This window comes from Salmo salar, chromosome 20 (genome assembly GCF_965601325.2).
Source record: "Salmo salar chromosome 20, fSalSal1, whole genome shotgun sequence".
NCBI lineage: Eukaryota > Metazoa > Chordata > Actinopteri > Salmoniformes > Salmonidae > Salmo > Salmo salar.
Window position 1 is genome coordinate 72,660,111 of NC_138310.1, and position 14,607 is coordinate 72,674,717.

Sequence of the window (14,607 nt, forward strand, 5' to 3'; positions counted from 1 at the left end):
AAGAAAGATAATTGTACCCATATACGGTCATAGTAAAATAGACTTAAGACAGCCTACCCTTAGTCAAAGGCAACACCTTCTCCTTCTTCACATTGGTCCAAATCACAAATATGGCTAAGAACTATAAACTTCATCATAATTATCAATATTACACATGACCTTCAAATCAGTATTACAAATTACCTTAAATTCATTATCCAAATGGCTTTCCAATGAGGGTGATCAAACCACACTGGAAAGTCAGGACAGAGGTCAGAGGTCATACAAACCCTTCAAATAAGTGTTTCTTACTATATTAGACTAATTAATGAAAAAAAATCCAACATTTCATACATTTCGTATCTCAGGTTTCCAGTAAGTTTCCACTATATGTCTTATCAAAAGTATTCAAATGTGTTCAATTAAAACTCTGAAAATAAAAACTTCAGAAAATGCCATGTGTGTGAGTGCCCGTTTAAGTTACCTTGGCACAAAGACAAATGGAAAACACTCACAATAAATCAAACACAGTAGTTTAAAAACACCAACAAATAGTCAAAACAAGTGTGTTGTGTGTGGGTATTTGCAAACCTTAAGGTAAAAACAAACAAAAATGGCCAGGCCTTTTTTAATGTGGTAGTTTACGGTCTCAATCTCATTCACTGCTCTCCCCAAAACCATAGTCTCGGGAAACATTCCAAAGAGAGATAATGAAACCCCCATTCACTATACTAATATCATAATCAGCAACCCAAAGGTTTATGATAATGATACTTCCACTGTACTCCCTCATCATGAATGGTTTGTTTTAATTATCCCAACTTGTGTTTATTTGCGCGTAATTTAGCATGCACTACCCTCAGACACTGCAACATGTATCTCTCCACCGAGTCTAACGATTCACTCCCATATTATATTATATGACCTGTCTCTCTTTTCCATAACCATGTAAAATGATCCTGGTATCGTTACTAGACCAATGTAATAGCTGTTTCACCATAGATGTTATCATTGTAACCTGTTGCATTGAGTTAGTAAAAATATAAACCTGTTGTTTAACAAATCTAGAACCTTCAAAAAGTTGGTGCTGTCTCATCAGTGCAATAGTCAAAACTAACCTGCCATCCACTTGAATGACAGGACACTGTTCCACATAATGGAAACAGATTATAATGTAAAATACATTAACTTCCTGTGGTACCTAAACTATAAAACCCAGCAACAGTAATCAGAAATGATCACAGAATGTTTCCAATTCAACTAGCCAGACCTCTACTGCAAATGTCCCTCTGAATCCTTACAGCCCGATATAGCCCAGCAAGGACGACTTGCTTTCACCAGTGGTAGGAAAAATATATATATAACCCATTCAACAACATTCAGCGCTTACCTCTATCGTAAGGTTAAAAACAAACTTGACTACATTCTCTTCTCTTTCGGCTTCACACTTATGAAATGTCCAAGACTTTAAAAGTACATTTATAAAATACGTCAGTCAGTTTCTCAAAGAAAAGACACATTTCAGTGGGCACAATACTATAGCTATTTACTACCCACAACTTCAGTTCATTGCAGTTGTATCCTGCAATAAGTAATACCCATGTTTAGATATCAATTATGATCATGGTCACACCTCTATCGCAAATACCAATCCGCTATTATTAGAATTCATTAAATGTAGGTAACTGTCCCTTATTTGATTCAGTTATTTAAATATGACTCCATTCTCAATATGTTATTCCAACAGACCATTTAGGCAACAGACAACGCCTTTCCATTTGAACTAAGCAAGCTGTTAAAACATACAGTTTATATCTTAAACAAACATTGGCAGCAGTATATGTCCAGGCAAAACATACCAATACTTGAATTACAATCAAAAACCCATATTTTAGTCAAGTATCATAGACCCAATGTGCAACGACGTGCGCTGAGAGTCGGGAAGCAAGTTCAGGGAGTGAGTGTTTTAATAAATAAATGGAAAATAATAATACAAAACCAGAAACTCGAACAGCACACAGACAAGAAATAGAAAAAATGACACCTGGGGAAAGAACCAAAGACATACAGTTGAAGTCGGAAGTTTACATACACTTAGGGTGGAGTCATTAAAACTCGTTTTTCAACCACTCCACAAATGTCTGGTTTAACAAACTCTAGTTTTAGCAAGTCAGTTAGGACGTCTACTTTGTACATGACACAAGTAGTTGTTTACAGACAGATTATTTCACTTATAATTCAATGTATCACAATTTCAGTGGGTCAGAAGTTTACATACACTAAGTTGACTGTGCCTTTAAACAGCTTGGAAAATTCCAGAAAATGATGTCATGGCTTTAGAAGCTTCTGATAGGTTAACTGACATAATTTGAGTCAATTGGAGGTGTACCTGTGGATGTATTTCAAGGCCTACCTTCAAACTCAGTGCCTCTTTGCTTGACATCATGGGAAAATCAAAAGAAATCAGCCAAGACCTCAGAAAAAAATTATAGACCTCCACAAGTTTGATTCATCCTTGGGAGCAATTTCCAAACGCCTGAAGGTACCACGCTCATCTGTACAAACAATAGTACGCATGTATAAACACCATGGGACCATGCAGCCGTCATACCGCTCAGGAAGGAGATGCGTTCTGTCTCCTAGAGATGAACATACTTTGGTGCGAAAAGTGCAAATCAATCCCAGAACAACGGCAAAGGACCTTGTGAAGATGCTGGAGGAAACAGGTACAAAAGTATCTATATCCACAGTAAAACGAGTCCTATATTGACATAACCTCACAGGCCGCTCAGCAAGGAAGAAGCCACTGCTCCAAAACCGCCATAAAAAAGCCAGACTACGGTTTGCAACTGCACATGAGGACAAAGATCGTACTTTTTGGAGAAATGTTCTCTGGTCTGATGAAACAAAAATAGAACTGTTTGGCCATAATGACCATCGTTATGTTTGGAGGAAAAAGGGCGAGGATTGCAAGCCGAAAAACACCATCCCAATCGTGAAGCACGGGGGTGGCAGCATCATCTTGTGGGGGTGCTTTGCTGCAGAAGGAGGGACTTGTGCACTTCACAAAATAGATGGCATCATGAGTACGCAAAATTATGTGGGTATATATTGAAGCAACATCTCAAGACATCAGTCAGGATGTTAACCTGTTGGGGGTAGGGGGCAGTATTTACACGGCCGGATAAAAAACGTACCCGATTTAATCTGGTTATTACTACTGCCCAGAAACTAGAATATGCATATAATTATTGGCTTTGGATAGAAAACACCCTAAAGTTTCTAAAACTGTTTGAATGGTGTCTGTGAGTATAACAGAACTCATATGGCAGGCAAAAACCTGAGAAGATTCTGTATAGGAAGTGCCCTCTCTGACCATTCCTTGAGCTTCTTGACAGTGTTTATTGAAGACTGAGGATCTTTGCTGTACCGTGACACTTCCTACGGCTCCCATAGGCTCTCAGAAGGCGGGAAAAAGCTGAATGATGTAATTCCAGCCACTGGCTGAAACACATTAGCGCTTTTGGCAAGTGCTCTATCAGAGGACAATGGGCTGAGGCGCGTGCACGAGTCGACCCCATGCTTTTATTTTCATTCGACTTTGAACCTAAACACAGATTCCCGGTCGGAATATTATCGCTTTTTTACGAGAAAAATGGCATAAAAAATGATTTTAAACAGCGTACATGCTTCGAAGTACGGTAATGGAATATTTAGAATTTTTTTGTCACGAAATGCGTCGTGCGAGTCACCCTTCTTTACCATTTGGATAGTGTCTTGAACGCACAAACAAAACAGAGGATATTTGAACATAACTATGGATTATTTTGAACCAAACCAACATTTGTTATTGAAGTAGAAGTCCTGGGAGTGCATTCTGACGAAGACAGCAAAGGTAATAACATTTTTCTTATAGTAAATCTGATTTTGGTGAGTGCTAAACTTGGTGCGTGTCTAAATAGCTAGCCCTGTGATGCCGGGCTATCTACTGAGAATATTGCAAAATGTGCTTTCACCGAAAAGCTATTTTAAAATCGGACATAGCGAGTGCATAGAGGAGTTCTGTATCTATAATTCTTAAAATAATTGTTATGCTTTTTGTGAACGTTTATCGTGAGTAATTTAGTAAATTCACCAGAAGTTTGCGCGGGGTATGCTAGTTCTGAACGTCACATTCTAATGTAAAAAGCTGGTTTTTGATATAAATATGAACTTGATTGAACAAAACATGCATGTATTGTATAACATAATGTCCTAGGGTTGTCATCTGATGAAGATCATCAAAGGTTAGTGCTGCATTTAGCTGTGGTTTGGGTTTATGTGACATTATATGCTAGCTTGATAGATACAGACCTCCTCTATGCACTCGATATGTCCGATTTTAAAATAACTTTTTGGTGAAAGCACATTTTGCAATATTCTAAGTACATAGCCCAGGCATCACGGGCTCGCTATTTAGACACCCGGCAAGTTTAGCACTCACCATAATCATATTTACTATTATTAAAGTTTCATTACCTTTTGTTGTCTTCGTCAGAATACACAGTCAGGACTGCTACTTCAATAACAAATGTTGGTTTGGTCCAAAATAATCCATCGTTATATCCGAATAGCGGCGTTTTGTTCGTGCGTTCCAGACACTATCCGAAATAGTAAAGAAGTGTCACGCGCTTGGCGCAATTCGTGACAATAAAATTCTAAGTATTCCATTACCGTACTTCGAAGCATGTCAACCGCTGTTTAAAATCAATTTTTACGACACTTTTCTCGTAGAAAAGCGATAATATTCCGACAGGGAATCTCCTTTTCGGCAAACAGAGGAAAAAATCCCAAAGGCGGGGGCGGTCGGGTCACGCGCATAAGCCAGTGTCTCTTGATCGGCCACTTGAGAAAGGCGATAATGTGTTTCAGCCTGGGGCTGGAATGACGACATTCTGTTTTTTCCCGGGCTCTGAGAGCCTATGGACGACGTGGGAAGTGTCACGTTAGAGCAGAGATCCTTAGTAAATGATAGAGATGGAAAAGAAGTTCAACAAATGGTCAGACAGGCCACTTCCTGTAAAGGAATCTCTCAGGTTTTGACCTGCCATTTGAGTTCTGTTATACTCACAGACACCATTCAAACAGTTTTAGAAAATTTAGGGTGTTTTCTATCCATATGTAATAAGTATATGCATATTCTAGTTACTGGGTAGGAGTGGTAACCAGATTAAATCGGGTATGTTTTTTATCCAGCCGTGTCAATGCTGCCCCCTAGCCCTAACAGGTTAAATGAAACTCAAAAAACAATATAGAATAAACGAACACGTGAAGTTATGGAGTGCTCACAGGCGACTACACATAAACAAGATCCCACAAAACACAGTGGGGAAATGGCTGCCTAAATGTGATCCCCAATCAGAGACAACGCTAAACAGCTGCCTCTGATTGGTAACTTAACCAAGCACACCAACATAGAAATAATAAACCTAGAACACCCCCTAGTTATGCCCTGACCTACTATACCATAGAGAACCAAGGGATCTAGAGCGTGACACACACAATAATACCTAACCTTCGTAACCCATGGCATACCTGTTTACCTCTTTTAACAAAACATTTTATCAATTGCATACACGTTAAAATTTGAACTTCGCCAAAGTCAGATGCCTCGCAAGATGTCACCTGCACTCTCGTTATTCTTTCAATACGTTAACTTCTCTAGGGCCAGTGGGACGAAATCGTCCCACCTACGTAACAGCCAGTGGAGTCCTGTGGCGCGTTATTCAAATACCTTAGAAATGCTATTACTTCAATTTCTCAAACATATGACTATTTTACACCGTTTTAAAGACAAGACTCTCGTTAATCTAACCACACTGTCCGATTTCAAAAAGGCTTTACAACGAAAACAAAACATTAGATTATGTCAGCAGAGTACCCAGCCAGAAATAATCAGACACCCATTTTTCAAGCTACCATGTAATGTCACATCAACCCAAACCACAGCTAAATGCAGCACTAACCTTTGATGATCTTCATCAGATGACAACCCTAGGACATTATGTTATACAATACATGCATGTCTTGTTCAATCAAGTTCATATTTATATCAAAAACCAGCTTTTTACATTAGCATGTGACTAGCATGTGACTAGCATTCCCACCGAACACTGCCGGTGAATTTACTAAATTACTCACGATAAACGTTCACAAAAAGCATAACAATTATTTTAAGAATTATAGATACAGAACTCCTCTATGCACTCGATATGTCCGATTTTAAAATAGCTTTTCGGTGAAAGCACATTTTGCAATATTCTCAGTAGATAGCCCGGCATCACAGGGCTAGCTATTTAGACACCCAGCAAGTTTAGCACTCACCAAAGTCAGATTTACTATAAGAAAAATGTTATTACCTTTGCTGTTCTTCGTCAGAATGCACTCCCAGGACTTCTACTTCAATAACAAATGTTGGTTTGGTCCCAAATAATCCATTGTTATATCCAAATAGCGGCGTTTTGTTCGTGCGTTCAAGACACTATCCGAAAGGGTAAATAAGGGTGACGAGCATGGCGCAATTCGTGACAAAAAAATTCTAAATATTCCATTACCGTACTTCGAAGCATGTCAACCGCTGTTTAAAATCAATTTTTATGCCATTTTTCTCATAAAAAAGCGATAATATTCCGACCGGGAATCTGCGTTTAGGTAAACAGACAAAAGAAAATAAAGCATGGGGTCGACTCGGGCACGCGCCTAAGCCCATAGTACTCTGATCGGCCACTTGCCAAACGCGATAATGTGTTTCAGCCAGAGCCTGCCTCGATATCATTCAGCTTTTTCCCGGGCTCTGAGAGCCTATGGGAGCCATAGGAAGTGTCACGTTATAGCAAAGATCCTCAGTCTTCAATAAAAAGAGCCAAGATGAACAACACCTTGTCAGACAGGCCACTTCCTGCATGGAATCTTCTCAGGTTTTGGCCTGCCATATGAGTTCTGTTATACTCACAGACACCATTCAAACAGTTTTAGAAACTTTAGGGTGTTTTCTATCCAAAGCCAATAATTATATGCTTATTCTAGTTACTGGGCAGGAGTAGTAACCAGATTAAATCGGGTACGTTTTTTATCCGGCCGTGTCAATACTGCCCCCTAGCCCTAACAGGTTAAAATCAATTTTTATGCCATTTTTCTCGTAAAAAAGCGATAATATTCCGACCGGGAATCTGTGTTTAGATTCAAAGACGAAAGAAAAGAAAAACATGGGGTCGACTCGTGCACGCTCCTCAGCCCATTGTCCTCTGATAGAGCACTTACCAAAGGCGCTAATGTGTTTCAGCCAGCGGCTGGAATTACATCATTCAGCTTTTTCCCGGGTTCTGAGAGCCTATGGGAGCCGTAGGAAGTGTCACGTTACAGCAAAGATCCTAAATGTTCAATAAACAGAGCCAAGAAGCCCAAGGAATGGTCAGAGAGGGTACTTCCTGTTTGGAATCTTCTCAGGTTTTTGCCTGCCGTATGAGTTCTGTTATACTCACAGACACCATTCAAACAGTTTTAGAAACTTTAGGGTGTTTTCTATCCAAAGCCAATAATTATATGCATATTCTAGTTTCTGGGCAGTAGTAATAACCAGATTAAATCGGGTACATTTTTTATCCGGCCGTGTAAATACTGCCCCCTAGCCCTAACAGGTTAACCTCACCAGTCTTACTGTGATCACCCCAGTATCACGGATCTGGACTTTTGGCAGCCCACAACTGGCTAATTAACGATCATGTCCAAGGATACCTCACTTAAGAACACTCTCATCAACTCAACTCAGTCCTGCTAGTTACCCCAGCTGTGGTCCTCTTAAGGAAGACTTCACTCTGAGCATACCCTCAACAGGGGCTTTTCTTATTTTATATATAATTTTTTCTTATCTTTCCATCACTTAAATGTTCAATGAATGTCTAATTAGTACTATTAATTCTGTGCACCTTCAAGTTCAATTATTTAAAGAAACCAGTCTCACCCTTAATCCAATTCTGTTTGAAATGATGTATCCATTCAGCTGACGCTCCCAGCCAGGTGGGGAACCGATCTGCTCCAAATAGTGGAGAGTGGCTTTCCCCTGGTTGCATCTAATGCAACTCCCCCTGCACGGTTAACCTGAATTTCACTGGGAACAATCAGAAAAAATGATGTTCATCATGCCATCCTTATCGCCAAAATTGTCGTGGAATTATTGTAATCAAAAGGAGAGACTTTTAGATTTCTTCAAAACAATAAAACTTTATTATTTCATTACTGCAGTAATGGAGCTGGTTGGTAATCACCCCTGGAGGTGATCACTGAGAACTCAACGAGCGGATTTGAGCCACAGCATTTTATAGCAAAGTCCATCTTCCTGGATGTTCATGACAAACAACAGATGTATGGAATGGGTCACAAGGTTACTAATAATTCACAGCAAACAGTATCTGCTTTAAATACTGTCCTCATTGTGTAGAGACCAGGGTCTGTCCCCCCAACTCTATACTGGAGCCATCTCCCCCTGGTACCCCAGGACAGAAACATTAACTCATGCTATGGAATGCAGTATCACCCAAAGACATCATAAATCTTCTGTCAGTGTTAAATCTCCCAGATGCCCACTTTCAGTTCACACAGACACAATAGAGTTATAAGAACCCTCTATTCTGTTGCATAAAACAACCATTTGATGCAATAACAACATTATAACATAATCTTGTCATTTCTGTTCTGACCGGTTATTTTCTGCAAATTAGTCTTATTTTCTATGCTTAACTCACCACCATGGCCAAAGACATTTATTTTCATGTCTTCAACAAATGTAAATGCCTGAGGTTTGATAAACGGCATTGGCATTTGGATTGGAGCCGGTGCTATGGTCAGATGAAAATGGAGCTCTTTGGCTGTGCACACTAGTGGTGGGTTTGGCGTCTGATAAAAAGAGTACTTGTTCAACAATATTTCTCTTAGCAATTGTATTAGTATAAAATAATATTATTTATTTATTTTAGACAGTATTTTTTTTGCTAATCTTTATCAAGGGTGCCAATCATTTTGGACCTGACTGTATGTGCGTGGTGAGAGAGAACCAATACTTTGCTCTGCTTTGATAAAATTCTCAGCTTTGCTAAACCATCGTCTCTCACCATCATGATGTCATCACCATCGACGATAGACGATACTATCATAATATCGCCCAACTCTAGAGTGTGTGTGCGTGTGCGTGTGTACGGACAGTTACTTTCTAGTGTCTTAGGTGTAGTGTTTCTAATGAAGGCTGACAGGAAAAATATTCACCCTGGCCTTATGTAACAAGGACTCTTCAATATTCATATTGAACACACACACACACCTTTCAACACCAACACTATAGCTCCACACAAACACATGCTGTACTCAGTGGTGGAAAAAGTACCCAACTGTCATACTTGAGTAAAAGTAAAGATACCTTAATAGAAAATGACTCAAGTAAAAGTAAAAGTCACCCAGTACAATTCTACTTGAGTAAAAGTCTAAAAGTATTTGGTTTAAAATATACTTAAGTATCAAAAGTAAAAGTATAAATCATTTCAAATTCCTTATATTAAGCAAACCAGATGGCACCATTGTCTTGTTTTTTTTAATTTACGGAAAGCCAGGGGCACACTCCAACACTCCAACATAATTTACAAACAAAGCATTTGTGTTTAGTGAGTCCGCCAGATCAGAGGCAGTAGGGATGACCAGAGATGTTCTGTTCATAAGTGCGTGAATTTGACTATTTTCCTCTCCTGGTAACCATTCAAAATGTAACAAGTAGTTTTGGGTGTCAAGGAAAATGTGTGGAGTAAAAAGTACAATATTTTCTTAAGGAATGTAGTGAAGTAAAAGTTAAAGTAGTCACAAATATAAATAGTAAAGAAAAATACAGATACCCCAAAAAACTACTGAAGTAGTACTTTAAAGTATTTTTTACTTAAGTACTGTACACCACTGGCTGTACTGTAGACAACCATCATAAAGTCCCAGAATTCCAAAGAGTTTCCACCTGCTATTTCTCAGCACTGTTGACAAATGGAACTGCCTTTACCCTTATTTGAGGGCTTCTCTTTCTTTTAGGTCAACATGTTGTTGTTTTTCGCTCTCTAAAAATGGTCTCTTAACTTTGAGTTGTTAATGCCAATGCTTAGTTAGTCATGCTCTTAAAACACCATGGTGTTTTGTCCATTTTTAAAATTCATACTATACACACAAAAACACACACACACACACACACACACACACACACACACACACACACACACACACACACACACACACACACACGTTCATGTGAAACACAGGTGTGTCCTGTCAGTCTGTCAGATGCCATGCTGACGCACTGTGGGGGTGTGTGTACGTCGTTCACATTCACCTGCTGGCCAAGTCAGGAACACACACACACACACACAGGTAACCAAGGGGACTAGGGCCTGTGAATGAGGTGATCAATATTTGATTCAGTGCCACTTGAGCAGAGGTGTCTGCTGTGATATTCACCTGCTGTATTAGCACAGTGTCCTATTGCCATACACTCACTGGCTGTGCAACTTAGCCACTCAAAAAGTGAACTGAGCCAAAATGGCCACCGCTATAGCTATAGACTGGTGGGTTGCTTAGCAACAAAAACGATATGTGCAACAACCGTGAAGCAAAACAGGCGGGTTGGTTTTACAATCTTTCCCTACCTCATTTCTTTCCCTCCCTCCTTTCTTTCCCTCCTTTCTTTCCCCCTCCTTCCTTTCCCCCCTTTTTTCTTTATTTCTTTCCCTCCCTTCTTTCCCTCCTTTCTTTCTTTCTATCCCTCCCTCCTTAATTCCCCTCCCTCCTTCCTTTCCCTCCTTTCTTTCCTTTCCCTCCCTCCTTCCTTTCCCTCCTTCCTTTCTTTCCCTCCCTCCCTCCTTTCCATCCCTCCTTTCTTTCCCTCCTTTCTTTCCCTCCCGTCTTTCCCTCCTTTCTTTCTTTCTATCCCTCCCTCCTTACTTCCCCTCCCTCCTTTCTTTCCCTCCTCTCTTTCTTTCTTTCCCTCCTTCCTTTCCCTCCCTCCCTCCTTTCTTTCTTTCTTTCTTTCTTTCTTTCTTTCTCTCCTTCCTTTCTTTCTTTCCCTCCTTCATTTCTTTCCAACCCTCCTTTCTTTCCCTCCCTCCTTTATTTCTTTCCTTCCCTCCCTCCTTTCTTTTTTCTTTCCCTCCTTCATTTATTTTCTTTCCCTCCCTTCCTTTGCCCTTTCCCTCCTTTCTTTATTTCCCTCCTTCCTTTCCCTCCTTTCTTTCTTTCTTTCTTTCTTTCCTTTCTTTCTTTCCCTCCTTCCTTTCCTCTTCCCTCCTTCCTTTCCCTTCCTCCTTCCTTTCCCTTCTTTCTTTCCTTTCCCTCCCTCCCCTTCTTTCCCTCCTTTCTTTCTTTTCTCCTTTCTTTCCCTCCCTCCTTTCTTTCCTTCCCTCCCTCCTTTCCCTCCCCCCTCCCTCCCTCCCTCCTTCCTTTCTTTCCCTCCTTTCTTTCCCTCCCGTCTTTCCCTCCTTTCTTTCTTTCTTTCTATCCCTCCCTCCTTACTTCCCTCCTTCCTTTCTTTCCCTCCTCTCTTTCTTTCTTTCCCTCATTCCTTTCCCTCCCTCCCTCCTTTCTTTCTTTCTTTCTTTCTTTCTTTCTTTCTCTCCTTCCTTTCTTTCTTTCCCTCCTTCATTTCTTTCCAACCCTCCTTTCTTTCCCTCCCTCCTTTATTTCTTTCCTTCCCTCCCTCCTTTCTTTTTTCTTTCCCTCCTTCATTTATTTTCTTTCCCTCCCTTCCTTTGCCCTTTCCCTCCTTTCTTTATTTCCCTCCTTCCTTTCCCTCCTTTCTTTCTTTCTTTCTTTCCTTTCTTTCTTTCCCTCCTTAATTTCTTTCCTGCCCTCATTTCTTTCCCTCCCTCCCTCCTTCCTTTCCTCTTCCCTCCTTCCTTTCCCTTCCTCCTTCCTTTCCCTTCTTTCTTTCCTTTCCCTCCCTCCTTTCTTTCCCTCCTTTCTTTCTTTCTTTCTTTCTTTCTTTCCCTTCTTTCTTTCTTTTCTCCTTTCTTTCCCTCCCTCCTTTCTTTCCTTCCCTCCCTCCTTTCCCTCCCCCCTCCCTCCCTCCCTCTCTCCCTGCCTCCATCACCCCTTTCTTTCCCTCCTTTCTTTCTTTCTTTCCCTCCTTCCTTTCCCTCCCTCCTTTCTTTCTTTCTTTCTCTCCTTCATTTATTTTCTTTCCCTCGCTTCCTTTTCCCTTTCCCTCCTTTCTTTATTTCCCTCCTTCCTTTCCCTCCTTTCTTTCTTTCTTTCTTTCCTTTCTTTCTTTCCCTCCTTCCTTTCCTCTTCCCTCCTTCCTTTCCCTTCCTCCTTCCTTTCCCTTCTTTCTTTCCTTTCCCTCCCTCCCCTTCTTTCCCTCCTTTCTTTCTTTCTTTCTTTCTTTCTTTCTTTCTTTCTTTCTTTCTTTCTTTCTTTCTTTCTTTCTTTCTTTCTTTCCCTCCTTTCTTTCTTTTCTCCTTTCTTTCCCTCCCTCCTTTCTTTCCTTCCCTCCCTCCTTTCCCTCCCCCCTCCCTCCCCCCTCCCTCCCTCCCTCCCTCCCTCCCTCCCTCCTTTCTTTCCCTCCTTTCTTTCCCTCCCTCCTTTCTTTCTTTCTTTCTTTCTTTCTTTCTTTCTTTCTTTCTTTCTTTCTTTCTCCCATTCCTTTCTTTCTTTCCCTCCTTCATTTCTTTCCAACCCTCCTTTCTTTCCCTCCCTCCTTTATTTATTTCCTTCCCTCCCTCCCTCCTTTCTTTTTTCTTTCCCTCCTTCATTTATTTTCTTTCCCTCCCTTCCTTTTCCCTTTCCCTCCTTTCTTTATTTCCCTCCTTCCTTTCCCTCCTTTCTTTCTTTCTTTCCTTTCTTTCTTTCCCTCCTTAATTTCTTTCCTGCCCTCATTTCTTTCCCTCCCTCCCTCCTTCCTTTCCTCTTCCCTCCTTCCTTTCCCTTCCTCCTTCCTTTCCCTTCTTTCTTTCCTTTCCCTCCCTCCTTTCTTTCTTTCTTTCTTTCTTTCTTTCCCTCCTTTCTTTCTTTTCTCCTTTCTTATCCTCCCTCCTTTCTTTCCTTCCCTCCCTCCTTTCCCTCCCTCCCTCCCTCCCTCCCTCCCTCCCTCCCTCCCTCCCTCCCTCCCTCCCTCCCTCCTTTCTTTCTTTCCATCCCTCCTTTCTTTCCCTCCTTCCTTTCCCTCCCTCCTTTCTTTCCCTCCCTCCTTTCTTTATTTCCCTACCTCCTTTCTTTCCCTCCCTCCTTTCTTTATTTCCCTACCTCCTTTCTTTTCCTCCCTTCTTTCTTTCCCTCATCTCTCTATTAGACTCTGTTTATTCTTACCCCCTTACTCTCTTCAACTCTCCTGTCTTCACCCCACTGTTCTTCTCTGCTTTCCTTCCTGTCTGTGATACATCACTTCTCCCTCCCTCTCCCTCTCTCCTTATCTGCTGAATATAATCTGTTTATTTCTTTCTGCAGAAGAGGAGAGCGGGAGTAGAGGAGAGAAACATGTTTGCTGACGGGAGGGTTGTTGATGCATTATTCTGTTTGTTCCTTCCTTCTCTCTCTCTGTCTCTCCCTCCCTTCCTTCACTCTGAGCCCCTGTTCCTGAGTTATTGCACTCTAATCACCAATGAGCTGAGAGCTTCACACACTGACTGGCCAAGCCACACACACACACGTTCTCTCTGTCTTTTCTCCTCGTCTCAAACTTTCTGCTTTCCCACTGTAAAGATTGCTCCCACTCCTCCATCTCTCTGCCTGTCCTTTCCTCTCTATTATAAAGTTTGTTCAGTTTTGACATTACCAGTACACTAATACTATATAGTAGATGTACTGTGTGAATTGATTGAGCTAGTGTCCCGTAATGAGGTGTTTGTGTATGTGCACCCCATTATACAGCACAGACGGAACACTGAGTCCTGAGCTAAAGTGAAAAAAACCTGTGTGCATGCATGCATTATAATGTCCAGTGATTAGATGATTGAAGTGTTTTTGTTTGATTCATTTGTCATTATTATTGCTCTAGAACATGTTTCTATCCCTCTCTCCATCCCTTGCCTAAACACACACACCTCTGTATGACTCATCCTGTGTGAGGGTGCTAGCGTGTGTGTGCTAGCATGTGTTTCTGTCCCCACTTGTAGCATACAACCCTTAGTGTGTTTATGAGTTTGTGCTTTGCAGTGTTTTAATTGGGCACTGTCATTGTGAATAGCTTATAGAGTGTAGTTCTACTCTGCCATTACACAATATTGAACTCCCTTCCTCCCTCCCTCTCTTGCAGTATGCTCATTTGCTTTCTCTCTTCTCCTTCTTTCCTCTACCTCTCCCTCTCTTGCGGTATTTCTCTCTACCTCTTTCTATCACTCACTCCCTTCCTCTTTGTTCTCTCTTGCCATATTGCGACTTTGTCTCCCCTCTCTTCTGGTCCTCTCTCTTCTCTCCCTCTTTCTTTGTTTACATTTTAGTCATTTAGCAGACGCTCTTATCCAGAGCGACTTACAGTTAGGGCATTCATCTTAAGATAGCTAGGTGGGACAACCACATATCACAGTCATAGTAAGTAGATGTTTTCTCAATAAAGTAGCTATCAGCAGTCAGAGCTAG

At 41.0% G+C, this 14,607-nt stretch overlaps 1 protein-coding gene across 3 annotated transcripts in view; it reads left to right on the forward strand.

Annotated features, from left to right (window-relative positions):
- LOC106581302 (chloride channel protein 2) overlaps positions 1 to 14,607 on the forward strand; it is a 265,810-nt gene that overhangs the window by 84,616 nt on the left and 166,587 nt on the right. The window lies entirely within an intron of this gene.